This window comes from Silene latifolia, chromosome 3 (genome assembly GCF_048544455.1).
Source record: "Silene latifolia isolate original U9 population chromosome 3, ASM4854445v1, whole genome shotgun sequence".
In the NCBI taxonomy this organism is placed as follows: Eukaryota; Viridiplantae; Streptophyta; class Magnoliopsida; order Caryophyllales; family Caryophyllaceae; genus Silene; species Silene latifolia.
Window position 1 is genome coordinate 134,109,119 of NC_133528.1, and position 20,605 is coordinate 134,129,723.

Consider the following 20,605-nt stretch of genomic DNA (forward strand, 5'->3'; position numbering starts at 1 on the left):
CAATAAACATGGATGAAACCGATTAGAACGAATTATTTACAAGATTTAAAAGGTTAATTAATTACAAATTAACAAACTAAACAAACTAATTTGGGTTAAACAGGTTATGAATGACGGATTAATGATGGTGACGATGAATAAAAGGTGAAAAATATATCAACGACGAATTCCAGAGACCCAATATTGATGAATCGAACCTCTAAACCCGGATTGACTTTAATGACGAAAACCCACAAATATGAATTACTTGGGATTTAAGCCGGGAATATTAATGACGATTAATAATATATTACATGTTGGAATTATCATATTCGAATTATTATGTTGAATAAACGATGAACAATTAAAGACAAAGCAAAAACAATCGAAGTATCAAAAGACGAGGGAAGGAGAAAGGAAGCAGGAACTGCGGCAGCCTCACGAAGAGGCGCAGCAGGTGCTGCGTCCCTTCGAAGAGGCGCAACAGTTGCTGCGTCCTTTCTCGACGGTCATCTTCTGTTAATTCGTAAAAAAGGATTTAAAGCATGGTTTTAGAAATCGGTTTTAGAAATACTTTCGACATAAACCTTACATTATGATTACAAAAATAAAGGACAATAAATAAAATAGGGATTATACACCCTCAGACTTACATATTTGACGAAACAAGATGAACTAAGTTAACGTTTAGTGATGCTCGACTCGAATGTAGACGAAAGTGCCCTCGTAAGAGGAAAACAAACAAGATTGATTAAGTTGATTATGGTGGAGTTGGTCAAATTGGTCGGTCATGCAAAACGAGGCTGGTACTCAGAAAGTGTAACACCCCCTCATACCAAGGTACCTTACCAGGACTACCCCAGCATGAAGGGCTGTTACCATCTCGGTTGCCAGAAGTTAGTATATATCAAAAGCAACAGTCCAAACACATTTATTAATGTACGGTAATTATAAAAGTTATATAGTCTCCAAAAATCCAATAAACGAATTATCCAAATGGTAACAACTACCAAAAGCAATAACTAAGACTCCTGGTGGTGACATCTAATCCAGCGTGGTGACTCTCTCATGACTACCCCAAGCTCAATAAGTGTATCACCTGTCACAATCTGCTCACCATCCCCGAATAGATCACCGCAGGTTTTACAAAACAACAACGGGGTCAGTTACTGCATAACCAAAGTAAGACAACAAGTGCATCAAGTAACCAGCTGATCATCCTCCATCCCCAGTCTCCCGATCTCACACAGTAACCGACTACACACCGAAGTGTGTAGCCCTGACAGATTACCCATCGCAACAGGTAATCCTCGCCGCCTGTGGGTGACCGCAGCCCATCCCCACCTAGTCCAGCTCATCAACGAGCGACTAACATTCCCTGTCCCTTAATATGCACATCCCCTCCCGTGACGGGTTCCACGGAGGGCGAACTACATTGGGAAGCCACTCCCGCAAGTGACTCCACCACAATCACACATACCACAGCATCACAGCTGTCACAACACCACAACCGTCACAACACAACCACATCACCACCGTCAGCACAACACCAACACTCCGATGATCAGTAGACGACAATCATACACAATACAACAAATATCTCAAATAAATTACACAAGGACTGAGTAGGGAAACCCTACCTTTTCGCAATCCGCTCACGCTGCAATCAACCATACAAATGCATAATAATTACCACATCGTCACCTACAACAACAATCATATAATTCCAATCACTAACTGCAAAACCCCATATCCCCCAATTCATGAATAAAGACAAACCCTAGAATTAATCATCAACAACATAGGGATAAAGACTTACCGACAAAAGAAACTAAGGAAGAATGCACTTGTTATGATCACACACACACACACAAGGGGAGACTTGGAGAGGATTAGAGCGTCGTTTGAGTGATTAGGTTTTATGAAATGTATTGGAAACTATTTTGCGTTTATAAATAACTCTAATCCTTTCTGAATCAACCGCGGAAAATATTACCCCTCAGACCGGATACTCGGTCGAGTATAGAGTATACTCGGCCGAGTATCCTCTACTCGGTCGAGTATTCATCATACTCGGCCGAGTATGCCTCGGCAGAACCCAAACAGAAAGCACATTTAGCACTACTCGGCCGAGTACTTAGCTTACTAAATCCCTAGTATTACAGTCTTCCCCCCTAAAAAGAACTTCGTCCCCGAAGTTCCAACCCAACCTATAAAACATGGACACCTAACACTAACTCCACAAACCACTCTTCCTTCCACAACATGGCTCACGATATCGTCTCAACTATAGCATAGGCTCCCAATACTGACTCCATAACATTACCGAATAACCACAATATAATGTTGCCAGCCTTGTCTCACTTCCCTAGCACTCACTAGCAACTCAATACCAAGACAAGCAACTCAATACCAAGACAATCAACAAAATGAGATCAACCATCAAAACGGAATGTTACATTCTACCATCCTTAAAACGAACTTCGTCCTCGAAGTTTACTCACACACATAAACATCCTCACACAATCCGTTAACACTCTCGAGTCTTAAACACACTCCTAAACATCATACTACTACGAGCACTGCCATTACCTGTAATAAAATCAACCCCAACACAAATCCATCCTTTACTCTACACCAACACTCAAACTTCCCATTATACTATAACATGTACAACCATCGAACTCTCTTTGTCGCATCCTACTCCTCTTAAGATAAATGTTACGTCCTCGTAACTCACTAATAGTAGGTCCATTGCCATACCTCCCATAACCCTCATTATCAACGCATGTCAACGATAAACCACTATAACCTTAAGACCTATATCCAAGGCTCTCTTTCTCTAACAGTTCTCGTGCCTCCATTTATTCTGTACTCCCATAACATATATCATAAAATCCTCACTATTACCATTACTTCATCTCTTCCACACTACTGCAAAACAACATACTTCTATATACTTATACACTCATCTCCACAATCTTAGCTCACAATCCACAAAATATTACACATACTCACATTAGCTTCTCAAGTTCATCTATTTTATTACCACAAACTCACCCTTGACTTGACATGATACTAAGTCCCAAAACTCCGTACTCACTGCCCCAATAAAAGGTGTTAAAGCTCCCGTAGCTTCAAGTTCAATACCAGACATGTTCCACAATTTCTTTCCACAACTATGTCCACCAATGCCTCATCTAACCCAAGATCAAAAGTACTCCAACAATCTCTCACAATTGTGCCCCATTAACAGAATATTACCATGCCATGAAAACAACAGAACCATACCCAACTCTCTTTCATATCATACTCTATAAAAACCAATAGGATCATACCCATACCGACACTAGTAAGAAACATCGGAAAACAACACAACGGTGTATATGCCCCGACCAACACTGACAAGAAATAGCAGTAAACAAACAACAATCTATGACAACACGAAATACTCATATCACAACACAAATTACCATGCACAGTGCACAACAACCACATCGATAGTCATCACAACTTTTACAATCTCAAAACACTGACTCAGCACAACTTCCTTGACCACAAGACTTCTTAAATCTGCTCTACCAGATCACGACGCAGCACATTAGACGGGATCACAAATACCAACCTTATGAATACCATCCATACTATGACTCTTGAGGCCAGAACCTCACACCATTACTTACAGATATCATACATACACATATAATTATAACTTATGACGCGGAACACACACATATAACGACTCATAACTATCACACCACATATTTAAATCGTGAGGTCAGGACCTCACACCAAGTTTTACACACCTCATGGACCCATAATCGAATCTAACTAGCCAATCCTGATCACGTAAGTTACCACTTGACAATGAATACCTTTCATCCCGGACTTAACTCAGGTGCTTTCCATAACATATCCTCTCATACACACAATTATCACCCCTCCGGCAAATGTAGCCATAACATCAATACCCAACTTCCAGCGAACACCTCATATATCCACATCTTATACTCCCTCACAACCAAACATACTAATTACCTCCACAAAATCAACCTCATTAGAACAACTAACTTCCCTAAAGTAACATCATCCTCAGCCACTAGAGACAATACTCCAACTGTGACACCCTCATTTATTGCGGAAAAGTAAACACATAATTCTAGATAAAAACTGCATGGATATGTTTGTAATAGGTTCATTTGGGTAAAACCTGTAATTTTTAAAAACCTGAAAACGAAACCTGAACATGTTATAAAAATATCCACATGGGAAGGTGTCAAACATGCAAGGTCTAAAATAAATCTCATAAATAAAACATCGCTAAAGTCGCGAAACAAAGTTATACAACCCAAATATGAAAAAGGGAGACATATGTACCTAAAGAGTATATGACATTAAAAGTGTTTAGGGTCACAATAAAACAAAGCCAATCTAGGTCCCATGGTTACTTTGCTCGCTAGCTCGTCCATGTACCTCATATATGCATCACCTACCTGTCAATCGCATTTTATACAAATACGAAAGCCACAGTCAGTGGGGAATAACTCCGAGTTCTCCCAGCCACGAAATGTCATAATTAATATAACATGTAAACATAAGAATATGAATATGAATAACACATAGCCTTAGCATATAGATGCTAGACGATCGTGCTTATCATGTGAACAACAATATAACAACACATAGTCCTAGCATGTGAATACTAGACCGACTCATACTACACTATCATGTGAATCACATAACATCCAGGAATCCAAACTCTATCAACCATAGCCGGCTTGCATCTCACCTTCTATGATTCATAGAATCATCAAACAAGAAAGGACAATATATCTAGAGACAGGCATAAGTTCCTAGTACAGTCAATAGTCACTCTGTAACTCGAGTCTATACCACGAGTTAAGGTAAACACCCTAGTCCTAAACCTGCGCAGACCTAGCGACATGCGGAAAATACCGCATCCAAGACCCATGATCACACACATGAGTACCCCTAAGAAGTCCACCAAATGGTTGGCTAGTACTGAAGCTGACCACATACTTCTAAGAGTACGCCAGGAGGTCATGCCCTAACTTGGATATAAGCCCACCAAGCTAAGACACAAAGGCTATTAAGCGGTGAACATACACTCGTCAAAGACTATAAGGGCCTATCTATGACGAAGGCTGAAATACTCACCTAGGACCTAGTCCCAGCTTGAATACTTTAGCCCACACCACACAAGACAAGTAGGACTCCCAATTAACCATAAAAGGGGCAAAGAGTCCAAACTTGCTCACACAAATGATCATACACACCCTAGCATATGAAAGGCTACGCAAGAGCATATTCAGCTGACAATCCAACAATATCTCCAATATCAATAATAATCCAAATTCCAGCTAACCAACAGTACCATAATCCATGAGAACAAGCTAAAATGGCAAAGAGGCAATAAGACTCAAGCATAAGGCATCCAAAACATTCAACAACCAACATGTGAAATGATAATTACAAATATCAAGGCATAAACATAAAACATCCAATAACAACCAATCTCACCTCAAAGACAAACCCTCGACCCGAGTCCCGCGACAGGTCATCGGTCAAATCGAGGCTGACCGGTTTAAACCTAGTTTGACCAAACTCGTTCGGTCAATCTGGCTCAGCTCAGAGTCTTGGCCTACTTTGGCCTAAATCACAAAATTCATCACAATATCATTCTCATGCTATTTCCAATTTCTATCATGTGAACACTATCAACATAAAGAAAACATTCCAACTTACAAAATAACTAATTCCACAAAATTCTCGCATAATAAAATAGCATAAATAACCGTCTCACACAAGGGTAAACTTTTCTATAAATTTTAATCGATAAAACGACGCCATTTACTCATACGGACTCCGAATTGAGTGATTCAAGTGGCTAAACCACCTAACTTTTTGATGCCGTTCAATCTGTCATATTTTTGGAAACATTAGAAACCGTCTCGGTCCGGTACTGACGCGTTCCAGCCAACACGCGGACTTGTCACAACACATAATTCCTCATCCAAATTTGTTCCAAACAATAATATACAAATGGGTAACATAAATTAAACATATGCATACTCATCTTACTCCATTCATTCATTTATCAACGAGATCGTCTCAAACAACAACAAACAACAACAAACAACAAATACAACTACTAATGTGACATTAATTCGTCGAGTGACTCAGAATAGTTACCTTAAGCTAGCAAAGAGACAAGTAATAACTTGAGAAAGCTTCTAAAACCCAAAATTACTCTTCATCTTCAACAACATATGAGTCACCTAACTCATCTTCAAATTCTTCACCTATAAGAACAACAAAAACACAATTATTAAGCTTAAATTCGAAACCCTAAAAGATGAGCCTTAAAACAAAATTGGGGGAAATGAAAATAAAGCTTACTAGTAGATGAGGATTGAAGAGAGGATTCCAAATATATAATTTTTATGATATTTGGTGGAGAAATGAAGGATTTATGGTGGATTTAGGGATTGTAAGGAGGATTTTTGAGATGAATTTGGTGTTTGATGAAAGGAAGAGAGAGAGTGAATTATGGAGGAAATGAAAGATGAAGAGGAGACCATGGAGGATGGAGGGTGCATGGTTTGGGGTAGGGTGTTTGGGTGAGTTCCAAACTCGTTTACCCAACGACCGTAAGAAATGGGAAAATCCCAATTTTACGACTTTTATCCGAAATCTATTTTATCAAAGGAAAAAGTTTAAATATAGTTTAAATCACTTTTAAACATTTCTAAACTATCAAAAATAATTACATTTCTTCAAAATAAAATAAGATTATATTTTATCAAATAAATTTTATTTCAAATAAATTAATATTAAATTAAAATAGATTAAAATATTACTTTTAAAATATAATAAAGGTCTTCAAATTTACGGGGTGTTACAATCATCCCTCCTTTTAAGAAGTTTCGTCCCCGAAACTTAGAAGAAGGAACATTGTATATATGTAGGTCTATCTCTTTAAAATAAAGTAAACAAAATCTTCAAAATGTGAACGTATGAAATATAAGTGTCTTTTCAATGGAACGGAATATCCTCGTCGGCCGTTCAAGGACATCAAAATTCCAAATCAAAGAAATAAAAATATATATTTTTACACCAACAAATGAGAAAACCAATTATCGGACGTCTCCAATAACGAGCTTTACCACTCATTGACGTTAAAACCAGTGGAAAACATTAAAGCATTCTCAAAAATCTTTAGTTCGAAACTCTATAATAAGGATAATAGCTCCACTAGCTATGACCAAACTCTAACTACGACTTTTAAACAACTAAGCAAGGACTACTAACGCGGAGAATATTCCAGGGAAGGAGAGGAACACTCGAAAGGATAGCTAAAACTCACAAGGATTAGATAAAGGAACAGAAAGTATCTCACGAGAAGGGTTCGGGATATTTAGCTAACATAGAAGATTCAGGGTCCCAAGTTTCTTCTTCGACATTTTCACAACGCCAAAGGATACGAACTAGGAGCACAACTTTGTTTCTAAGTTGCTTGTTTGCTCTTTCGAGGATTCGGATTGGCCTTTCTTCCAAAGCCAAGTTAGGTTCCAAATCTGGGATTTCTTCTTGAATAACATGGCTCGGATAACTAATGTACTTTCTCAACTATGATACATGGAAGACATTATGAACCTTGCTCAAATTCGGGGGCAACTCTAAACGGTAAGCAACGGGACCAATCTTCTGAAGCACACGGAAAGGTCCAATGTATTTGGGACTTAGCTTTCCTTCCACACCAAAACGTTTCACCCCTTTCATAGGTGATACCTTAAGGAACAATCGATCATCAACCTCAAAGGCAAGTGGTCGACGACGAACATCGGCATAAGATTTCTGTCGGCCTTGAGCGGTTTTCATACGCTCTCGAATGATCTGAACCTGATTGATGGTCTCAGTCACCAAATCGGGTCCCAACACATGAGCATCTTGGACTTGATTCCAACAGACAGGACTACGGCACTTCCTACCGTACAAAGCTTCATAAGGTGACATCTTGATAGAAGTATGATAGCTATTGTTGTAGGATAATTCAACAAGAGGTAAGCATTTCTCCCAAGAAGTGTGGAAGTCTAGAGCACAAGCACGGAGGAGGTCCTCTAAAGTCTGGATAGTCCTCTCAGTCTGCCCATCTGTAGCGGCATGAAAAGCGGTACTCATCAGTAGCTTACTACCCATGGCTTCTTGCAAAGCAGTCCAGAAACAGGAACAGAATCTAGGGTCACGATCTGAAACTATATCCTTAGGCACTCCATGGTAGCGTACTATCTTCCTCACATAGGCCTCAGCTAGGACAACTAAGTTCCATGTCCCCTTGATAGGTATAAATCTAGCACACCTGGTCAATCGATCTACAACCACCCAAACAGCATCTTTTCCACTCGCAGTCTTAGGTAAAGCCATCACAAAGTCCATGGAAATGGACTCCCACTTCCAAAGAGGAACATCCAAAGGTTGTAGCAAACCTCCGGGTTTCTGATGCTCAATCTTCACTTTCTGACAGGTAAGACACTTGCTAACATACTCTAGGACATCAATCTTCATCCTAGGCCACCAAAACTGTAATCTCAAGTCTTTATACATCTTGTCACCACCAGGATGAATAGAGTAAGGAGAAAGGTGAGCTTCATCAAGGATCTTCTTCCTCAACTCGGCTACTCTCGGAACATACATCCTACCTTGGTAACGAAGGTATCCATCACTATCTACCACACAATCCTTAGCTTGCCCAAGTTGGATTTTTGCTTGAATGGACTTGAAAGTAGCATCCTCAGGTAGGCAAGTACGGATCTCACGGTAAAAGTCGGGTTCTACACTCAAGGCACTAAGATAGTCAAAGCCCTTCCCAACAAGGCTTATCCCTAACTTTTGAAATTCCGTGGTAAGTTCATCAGGTAACACACGGATAGTGCTCAAAGAGTGACTAGTCTTCCTACTCAAAGCATCGGCCACCACATTTGCTTTCCCTTCATGATAAATCAACTCGGCATCATAATCATTCACCAACTCTAGTCATCTTCTTTGCCTCATATTCAATTCTTTCTGGGTAAAGATACACCTCAAACTCTTATGATCGGTATAAATGCGACAATGGACTCCAATAAGGTAATGTCTCCATGTCTTCAAGGCATGCACCACGGCAGCTAACTCAAGATCATGAGTCGGATAGTTCACCTCATGAACTCTCAGTTGTCGAGAAGCATAAGCAATAACCCTTCGATTTTGCATCAAGACACAACCTAAACCATGCTTTGAAGCATCACAATAAACATCGTGGTCCACACCATCCTCAGGTAAGGTCAACAAGGATGTCAAAGATAAAGTTTCATAGGTTATGAGTTTCAAACTTAAAGAAGGAGCATGATGAAGGGAGAAAGAGAGGTATGAATGGTAACCCTTATGGTCAAAGAATAAAGGAATTAGACAACAAGGAAACGCCAGGTACTCAAACAACAACATCATCCTAAACGGTTCCAAAAACTTCCTAACATTAAAATTTATAACCACAACACTTCCAAGGATTTCCTCAAAACACTCATGTTACTTCATCCTAAGCAATTCCGTGAAACAAGGTACTCCACTATAAGTGTGATCTCATCACTCCAAACCCTCAAACATCCACAAACAACTCCCACAACATCATGGTCAGTGCTCCAACACAGCTATACTCGTATCCAAAGTGATCATGGAAGCCAATCAAAAACTCGACTTACTTAGTCAATTCTACATCCTCAAATCCACCATTCAATTTCATCCATTTTAAGTCAAGTTCTAAGCACTGGCATCCCAAGACACGTCTCACTACACTTCTAAAGACTTTCTAATCCCAAACATAAACAACAAAGCCAAGTTCCATAACCTTAGCAACAAGAGCAACTCACACTCGTTAACACAAATAACTCCACTAAACAACCACACTCACTTTATCAAGGAACTAGGTATAAGAATCACTAAGTATGTCTCATCACACTACCTAAGTCTTTCCAACATCAAATCGTCTCAAAACCAGGTTTAAGGGTCAGACACAAACAATCTCCTCAAAAGTCGAATTTTCCAACCAAGGTCAACATTCCTCAAGAGAAAGAGTACTATCAAAAGGCGTTAAGGAAGGATAAGCAAGGAACAAAGGACAAGTTAGGAGGGTACAAGAGTAACTTTCAAGGAAAGAGAAAAGAGAGTTTAGAAGAAGAATAAGCACCAAGATATAAAGAATAACGCAAGGTACACAAAGAATGAGAAACATCTTCGAGGAAGTAGAAGCATTCTTCAAAGGTAAACACATCTTCAGTCCTCAGCAATAGGCACCAAATCTTGATCTTCATGTAGGTAAGCTCACGGTCATTGATCCAAGGGCACAACAATTATTAAGTGACAATCAACAAACACATTAGAACCTAACAAAGAGCAAGCACACTACAGACTACAACATAAGGTCCTAAGTCTACCCATCCTACCCATCTCTCAAGTTTATTATTTTAAGGTCAAGTTATTTATATTGGGGTGCACAAACGTGCGTCGGGAGCAAATATGCTCTGATACCAATTGTGACACCCTCATTTATTGCGGAAAAGTAAATACATAATTCTAGATAAAAACTGCATGGATATGCTTGTAATAGGTTCATTTGGGTAAAAACCTGTAATTTTTAAAAACCTGAAAACGAAACCTGAACCTGTTATAAAAATATCCACATGGGAAGGTGTCAAACATACAAGGTCTAAAATAAATCTCATAAATAAAACATCGCTAAAGTCGCGAAACAAAGTTATACAACCCAAATATGAAAAAGGGAGACATATGTCCCTAAAAAGTATATGACATAAAAAGTGTTTAAGAGTCACAATAAAACAAAGGCAATCTAGGTCCCAAGGTTACTTTGCTCGCTAGCTCGTCCATGTACCCCATATATGCATCACCTACCTGTCAATCGCATTTTATACAAATACGAAAGCCACAGTCAGTGGGGAGTAACTCCGAGTTCTCCCAGCCACGAAATGTCATAATTAATATAACATGTAAACATAAGAATATGAATATGAATAACACATAGCCTTAGCATATAGATGCTAGACGATCGTGCTTATCATGTGAACAACAATATAACAACACATAGTCCTAGCATGTGAATACTAGACCGACTCATACTACACTATCATGTGAATCACATAACATCCAGGAATCCAAACTCTATCAACCATAGCCGGCTTGCATCTCACCTTCTATGATTCATAGAATCATCAAACAAGAAAGGACAGTATATCTAAAGACAGGCATAAGTTCCTAGTATAGTCAATAGTCACTCTGTAACTCGAGTCTATACCACGAGGTAAGGTAAACACCCTAGTCCTAAACCTGCGCAGACCTAGCGAAATGCGGAAAATACCGCATCCAAGACCCATGATCACACACATGAGTACCCCTAAGGAGTCCACCAAAGGGTTGGCTAGTACTTAAGCTGACCACATACTTCTAAGAGTACGCCAGGAGGTCATGCCCTAACTTGGATATGTAGGGAAATATCCGTAAAATTCCCTTAAATTTTAGGACTATAACGTAGATTCAACATGAGATTATTGTCATAAAACAAAATACAAGAGAAACGATAAAGATTAAGAATCAACCTCGGGTCCTTGAGTAATTCGGCCTAAGAATAGAAATCAAAGTAGATTTCCTCCTAATCGTTGCACCCAAGACCGTCTGAGACTATGCCCCTTGTGCTAGAAAATATTCTCTAATTGCCTAGCAATATTGAGAGAATTGATGTGAGAATTTTCTTGATGTGAGATCTAGGTTTTAGAGGGAATTTCTCCAAAACCCTAGTTTCTGTGCAAATGAATTGCCCTAGGTCAAAAGGAGAGAGGCTCTCTCCTTTTGTTTGGTTCGTCCAAACCGAGTCCAAGAGAAGGAAGTGGGCTTTCCACTTTCTCCTAATTTTTAACTCGTGGTTTGACTAAAATGCTAAAATGTATATGACGGGATTTTTATTATAAATCGTCATCGGTTATCGGTCATTAAAATATCAACTAGTAACATGACTCAGTCGATATATTAATACTTGTCCGACAAAGACAATATTGTATAATTAACTCAATATACATCAATTAAATATAAATCGTTTATATTCAATTTACGAATTAACTGCTTAATTCATATTAGCCATTATTATTTAATCCTATTAAATAATTATCTCAACATCGCGTTTGACTAATTACTAGTCAATAACTCCGACTAACTGTTTAGTCAACTTAGGCATCAACATGACTGTATTTTCATACCGTCACATCTCTCAAACGTATCCTATATGTGTGACTTTTAGGGACCAGTTGATCACCGCCATCTGTATGACAATAACGTCAAACTTATCTAGCAAGCCAACCGTTATTGATTAACGTGGACCAACTGATAATAATACAAAAGTATACCCTTTGATCCTTTTAGAGATTTATATGTTATTGCACTAACTGTGAGGACACCAGTCCCAACAAGCTGCCACTTGTCCGTACAAGTGTATGTGAAATAACGTTATCCGCACTAACTGGAGGACACAGCTCCAACAAACTCCCACTTGTCCGTACAAGTGTATGTGCGATAACCGATTCTCATATTCATTTAAAAATTTCTCCCACTCAATGTAAAACAATTTGCAGATCCGGATCCGCAAAGGTCGTATTTTACAATCGATCTGTATCAAGAGTGGTTTCTCCGACTAGAGAGTAACGTAACTGATAAAACGAATCCGTATTCGAGCATGGCCATGCATTTCAGTTACAGCTCCTCGAGTGGCCCTGAGAAATATCGAGTACCTGATAAAGGCTGAATATTTCCTTCAACTCGACTCCTTTCGATCTAAGCACAAAATGAAATGACCCAGAGAAAATCTACTTGGCCCCCTGTTACGGATGACCGTGAGAAAGAAACCAAAGTCACCCAAAAACTGCCGTAGTCTCAAGAGACAGTCGATAGTCAAAAGAATCGACTCTTAGGATCACCATGGAGGTCCTATCCACGACCTGGCACCGAATGTTATAAAACATTTAGGACTCCACGTCGATGTCACAATTGTGTCCTACGAGATATCCGTATAACTTGCCTCTGTGATTGGTCAGTCAACCGGTTGACTTATGGCTCATTGAACCCACCATCAACCAACGTCACAAAATAATTGCCAGAGTTATCAGCTCATGTGGGCAATTAAGGACCAAAATATAATGTTTGTTCAGTTCACTTTGTGGTGTTCAAAATTGTCGTACAATTCCACATGAAAAACAAAATATATAAATATCAAAACGATGATGTCGTATAGAGTATACAAGAAAATGAATCTAATCCATAAAAGAGTACTACAACTCAGGAACACGTTTAATTTCCATGGAATTAACATGCCCTTCATGCTTATCTTGTCGTAATGGTTTAGTGAGAGGATCTGCTATATTATCATCTGTAGCAATCTTTTCTATCACTACTTCCTTTTGCTCCACGTAATCTCGGATTAGATGAGCTTTCCGTTGTACATGTCTAGACTCGACATAGTACTCGGACTCAGTCGTAAAATCTGTTGTAACACTTTGTTTGGAACTCTTCCAGCTGACTGCAGCGCCATTAAGAGTAAAAACGAATCCAGACTGAGATTTCGAGTCATCTCGATCCGTTTGGAAGCTAGCATCTGCGAATCTTAGGTTGCGCATAGCTTTTGTTCGCCTCCATAAGTCAATGCCCAATCTTTAGTCCTCCGTAGGTACTTAAGAATGTTCTTGACAGCCATCCAATGTGATTCACCTGGATGCTGTTGGAATCGACTTGTCATACTCAATGCATATGCCACGTCTGGACGTGTGCATATCATGGCATACATGATTGATTCTATAGCCGAAGCATAAGGAATCCGGGTCATGCACTCTTTCTCTTCCGGTGTCTCTGGTGCCTGAGACTTGCTCAAATGCACCCCTGGAGCCATAGGAAGAAACCCCTTCTTGGAGTTAGTCATGCTGAATCTCTCTAGTATCTTGTCTGTATAAGACTCCTGATTGAGAGATAACATCCGACGCGATCTATCTCGATAGATACGGATGCCCAAAATTCTTTGTGCCTCACCCAGATCTTTCCTCTGGAAATGGTTCTTCAACCATACTTTTACCGAAGTTAAGAGAGGTATGTCATTCCCAATCAGGAGTATGTCATCAACATACAATATTAGGAAGACAATCTTGCTCCCACTCGACTTGATATATAGACATGGTTCCTCGACCGATCGAGTAAATCCATTTTCTTTTATCACTTGGTCGAATCGATGATTCCAACTCCGAGGAGCTTGCTTAAGTCCATAAATGGAGTTCATCTCGGATTTCATGGCCTCAAGCCATAGCTTTGAGTCGGAACTAGTCATGGCACCTTTATAGGTTGCGGGTTCACTACTCGTTAAGAGTAGAATGTCATCTATGTCATGTTCCTCGACCATACCAATGTATCTATCCGGAGGAATAGAGACTCTACCCGACCTCCTAGGTTCCTCAGGAATATTAACCGCAGCCGGGATTGAAAGAACCGGTTCCTCCAATGATTGCTCGGTATTTGGTTCTCGAATCTCCGATAGCTCGAAGGTTCTATTACTCTTTGCATTCTCGAGAAATTCCTTCTCTAAGAATGTCGCACTAGCCGCAACAAATACACGTTGTTCGGTTGGCGAATAGAAGTAAAATGACCAAGCGTTCCTTTAGGATAACCTATAAAGTATGTCTTGACCGATCGCGGGCCGAGCTTATCCTCGTGTCTCCACTTGACATAAGCTTCGCAGCCCCAAACCCGTATAAAGGACAAGTTAGGGACCGTTCCCTTCCATAGTTCATATGGAGTCTTGTCAACAGCTTTAGACTGACTTCAGTTAAGTATTAGAGCAGCTGACAGAAGAGCATAACCCCACAATGAGTCAGGCAACACCATGTGACTCATCATGGATCGAACCATATAAAGTAGTGTTCGATTTCTCCGTTCGGACACACCATTCAACTGAGGTGTTCCAGGTGGAGTTAACTGTAAGGCAATCCCACAGTCTTTAAGGTGTTGATCAAACTCGTGAGAAAGATACTCGCCACCACGATCTGAACGTAGTGTTTTAATCTTTCTACCCAGTTGGTTCTGTACCCGATTCTGGTATTCTTTGAATCTCTCAAAGGAATCACTTTTATGCTTCATTAAGTAGACATAGCCATATCCACTTAAATCGTCCGTGAAAGTGATGAAATACCTATAGCCTTCTCGTGCGGTGATTGACATAGGGCCTCATACGTCCGTGTATATGAGTCCTAATAGGTCAGCAACGCACATTCCAACACCTTTGAAGGAAATCCGAGTCATATTACCAATGAGACATGATTCACACGTGCCAAATGATTGAAAATCAAAGGCCGAGATAGCTCCATTCTATATGAGCTGTTTAACGTGTTTCTCATTAATGTGTCCCATACGACAGTGCCATAGATACGTTTGATCTTTGTCACCAACCTTTAACTTTTTATTCATTACGTGTAATATATCGATGGTCTGATCTAAAACATAAATTCCATTCATGGAGACTGCCTTGCCAAAAATCATATCGTGTAATGAGAACATGCAATTATTATTCTCAATTACAAATGAAAAACCAAGTTTGTCAAGTGCAGAAACTGAAATAATGTTTTGGAAAGACTGGGTACATAATCGCAGTTATATAAAAATAACTCAAATCCGCTAGGAAGCTGGATCACATATGTTCCCCTCGAGACGGCAGCCACTCGTGCTCCATTCCCGACATGCAGGTCCACCTCACCCTTTAGTAGGGGTTCGATGTTCCGGAGCCCCTGCACATGATTACACAGATGAGAACCACAACCAGTATCTAGTACCCAAGTTCCGTAACTTGCGTGGTTAATCTCAATCATATGAATAAAAGTAGAAGAGGATGAAGACATACCAACAGGTTTAACGCGACCTGCTTTTATGTCCTCATGGTAAACAGGACATGTACGCCTCCAATGCTCAGTCTTGTGGCAATGATGGCATTCCATGTTATCGTTCTTGCTCTTGGTCGTGCCTGATGAGGTGCTCGACTCACCAGGCCCACTCTTTCCTGATCCCGACTTCTTAAACTTCGTTTTACCTATTGCTAGGTTTGCCTGAGCTTTGCCCTTACCCTTGCCCTTATTTGTCACAACGAGAACATCCTGTTTCACGCTCCCACTAAACTTCATGTCCTTCTCGGTCTGTACGAGGAGGGAGTGTAGTTCATGTGGGCTTTTCTTCAAATCATTCATATAGTAATTCGCTCTAAAGAGCGCAAAACCATCGTGGAGTGAATGAAGCATGCGGTCAATCACGATGTTCTCGCTGATTTTACAATCAAGCGCCTCCAGTTTCTCGACATTCTCAATCATGCTGAGAATGTGTGGGCTAACCGGTTGGCCCTTCTGGAGTCTCGCATCAAAGAAGCGAGTGGTATGCTCATAGGTCACGATTCTCGGTGCTTTCGAGAATTCCTTAGTGAGCGTGGTGAAAATCTTGTTTGCACCATGGGCTATGAAGCGTTTCTGAAAATTTGATTCCATTGCAAAAATGAGTACGTTTTTAATCGCACCCGCTTCCATGACGAAATCGCTATACTTGGCGGTCTCGTTAGCTCCAGCCGTGGGGCCTGGGGCTGCCGGGATGGGCTCAGTCAGATATTTGAGCTTCCCGTCAGCAGTGGCAGCATTCCGTAATGCCGCATCCCATTCCGCGAAGTTTGATCCATCATTCTTCAGTCGAGTAGACTGATTCATCTGATTCATGAAGATCCGAAGCCATGACTCACGGTCCAATGTGGCACTTGGCATTGGGCCGTTCAAAGGACCAGCCATTTTGTTTTTAGAAGTTTAAATAATCGTGATCTACGCTGAAAAAGAACGAAAAACCAAAACGAAATAAGCAACTCATCGAGGTGATTTAAGTCTATTTAAAATTCATTTTAACGTGTAGACTTATTGCACTTGCATAATTGATCTCCCTCAAGAATGATACAAGTGATCCCAAGACTCAATTTCCGTAAATTGATAAGCCAACTGTTTAGCTAGTTCTTCCGTAAGAACTCTTGGTCGATAGATTTCCGTAAATCCTATCTATAGTCCACCATAATCACAGGATCGTACGAGTGACCATAGTGTTGAGATAAAATAGGTCAATCGGTTCCAACTTACCCGACGTAGAAGGGGTCATATTATGCCTACCGACGAAGAAGGGATTCATTGGAGTTTGACCTATAAAGACTATTCCCAATTTTTGTTTATACGAGGAAGATCCCATCAACTTAGTTTAAATTCATTTTAAGTGAACGAATAACTAGCATTACGTGAATGAATTAACTTAGGTGATGGCTTAAAATTTGATCGTGTGACATAATAATGTCATAGAAAACTAACGCGTAACCTCTATATGAGTCAGTTTTCATGCAATTATTAGGTGGTTTAGTTTTAGGCGGAATATGATGCATATTATCGTTACGATAAAATAAATAAAAGAATGCAAAACGTAAATGAAATTCCTAGTGTGGCCTATCCTAGTAAAAAGAACATAATACAACTTTGGAATCCACCGTTGGACCCAAGAAGCTTGTCTTGATGTTCCATCTTGATCCATGCAGCGGGAGTGAGCATCCGGTCTCCATCTTTGGTCTTCTCAAAATTACAAATTAAATTTACAAATATAAACCTATTTACATTCTAAAAATAAAACTGTAATTATAAGTGAAAAATCCAAAACGGAGATACGAGATCTCAAAATACAACCAAGACCGTGTTCCATCATTACGGTAACACGTTCTACTAAGGCCACACTAAGTTACAACCGTTTGTAAAAATAAATACGTAGTAAAACATTCAAGGCATTCAACAATAACGATAAATAAAAATGCATCAACTAAAATAAATTTATTCGTGACATAATTCCGTAATTATGTTAAATTTAATCCAAACCACCTTTTAACGATTAAAATTATATGACAAAACCGCTTCTATTAACTTAATTTTAATCCATTACAATTCGTTACTTTAAATACGCTTTAAAATAACTATATGGTACGTGAGTGAACCGTTTCACTATCAAGCGAGTGTACAATATCCGTATAAAGTACATATTATGGCCAAAATAAAATTTAAAACATAAGGAATAAATTTCAACGCTGCCAAAAAGAAATATCCTCGATCGAGACAGAAAAATCCTCGATCGAAGAAGAAAAGGGCTCGATCGACTGATACTGCAAGTCGATCGAGAGGTTTGCCAAACAGGAAGTACTCGATCGACAGAACTCGTGGTCGATCGAGGACTTATATTAGCAATACTTCTCGATCGAGTACGAGGACTTCTCGATCGAGCAGTGGGGGTTTTAAAACAGGTCGATCGAGTAAAGCAAGTACTCGATCGAGTAAAAACATGACAGAAAAGCTCTCGATCGATTAAAAATCCACTCGATCGAGAGCAAAACAGTTCTGAAAATTAAAACCCTCGTGAAAACATTTGTCAAAACAAAACCAATGACAATTATGATCTAATTCGTATAAAATTAAATCAACAATTGACAAAACTTTAACATATTGCTATGATTATCGTTTAACATAACAATATGCATCAACAAAACGAAAACAAAATCAGTCGATTGAGACTGATTAGCCGAGAGCAAGCAAGACACGGTTTTCAATGCTAAAAAAAAAACTTTGAAGCAGCCGTGTAAAAACAACAACAGCCGCACGGTTTTCTATGCAAAACAAGATCGTTTTATTGAAAATCACAATGAAAAATTTACGTGGCCTCGCTCTGATACCACTTGTAGGGAAATATCCGTAAAATTCCCTTAAGTTTTAGGACTATAACGTAGATTCAACATGCGATTATTGTCATAAAACAAAATACAAGAGAAACGATAAAGATTAAGAATCAACCTCGGGTCCTTGAGTAATTCGGCCTAAGAACAGAAATCAAAGTAGATTTCCTCCTAATCGTTGCACCCAAGACCGTCTAAGACTATGCCCCTTGTGCTAGAAAATATTCTCTAATTGCCTAGCAATATTGAGAGAATTGATGTGAGAATTTTCTTGATGTGAGATCTAGGTTTCAGAGGGAATTTCTCCAAAACCCTAGTTTCTGTGCAAATGAATTGCCCTAGGTCAAAAGGAGAGAGGCTCTCTCCTTTTGTTTGGTTCGTCCAAACCGAGTCCAAGAGGAGGAAGTGGGCTTTCCACTTTCTCCTAATTTTTAACTCGTGGTTTGACTAAAATGCTAAAATGTATATGACGGGATTTTTATTATAAATCGTCATCGGTTATCGGTCATTAAAATATCAACTAGTAACATGACTCAGTCGATATATTAATACTTGTCCGACAAAGACAATATTGTATAATTAACTCAATATACATCAATTAAATATAAATCGTTTATATTCAATTTACGAATTAACTGCTTAATTCATATTAGCCATTATTATTTAATCCGTATTAAATAATTATCTCAACATCGCGTTTGACTAATTACTAGTCAATAACTCCGACTAACTGTTTAGTCAACTTAGGCATCAACATGACTGTATTTTCATACCGTCACATCTCTCAAACGTATCCTATAGGTGTGACTTTTAGGGACCAGTTGATCACCGCCATCTGTATGATAATAACGTCAAACTTATCTAGCAAGCCAACCGTTATTGATAAACGTGGACCAACTGATAATAATACAAAAGTATACCCTTTGATCCTTTTAGAGATTTATATGTTATTACACTAACTGTGAGGACACCAGCCCCAACAGGATATAAGCCCACCAAGCTAAGACACAAAGGCTATTAAACGGTGAACATACACTCGTCAAAGAATATAAGGGCCTATCTATGACGAAGGCTGAAATACTCACCTAGGACCTAGTCCCAGCATGAATACTTTAGCCCACACCACACAAGACAAGTAGGACACCCAATTAACCATAAAAGGGGCAAAGAGTCCAAACTTGCTCACACAAATGATCATACACACCCTAGCATATGAAAGGCTACGCAAGAGCATATTCAGCTGACAATCCAACAATATCTCCAATATCAATAATAATCCAAATTCCAGCTAACCAACAGTACCATAATCCATGAGAACAAGCTAAAATGGCAAAGAGGCAATAAGACTCAAGCATAAGGCATCCAAAGTATCCAACACCCAACATGTGAAATGATAATTACAAATATCAAGTCATAAACATAAAACATCCAATAACAACCAATCTCACCTCAAAGACAAACCCTCGACCCGAGTCCCGGGATGGGTCATCGGTCAAATCGAGGCTGACCGGTTTAAACCTAATTTGACCAAACTCGTTCGGTCAATCTGGCCCAACTCAGAGTCTTGGTCTACTTTGGCCCAAATCACAAAATTCATCACAATATCATTCTCATGCTATTTCCAATTTCTATCATGTGAACACTATCAACATAAAGAAAACATTACAACTTACAAAATAACTAATTCCACAAAATTCTCGCATAATAAAATAGCATAAATAACCGTCTCACACAAGGGTAAACTTTTCTATAAATTTTAAT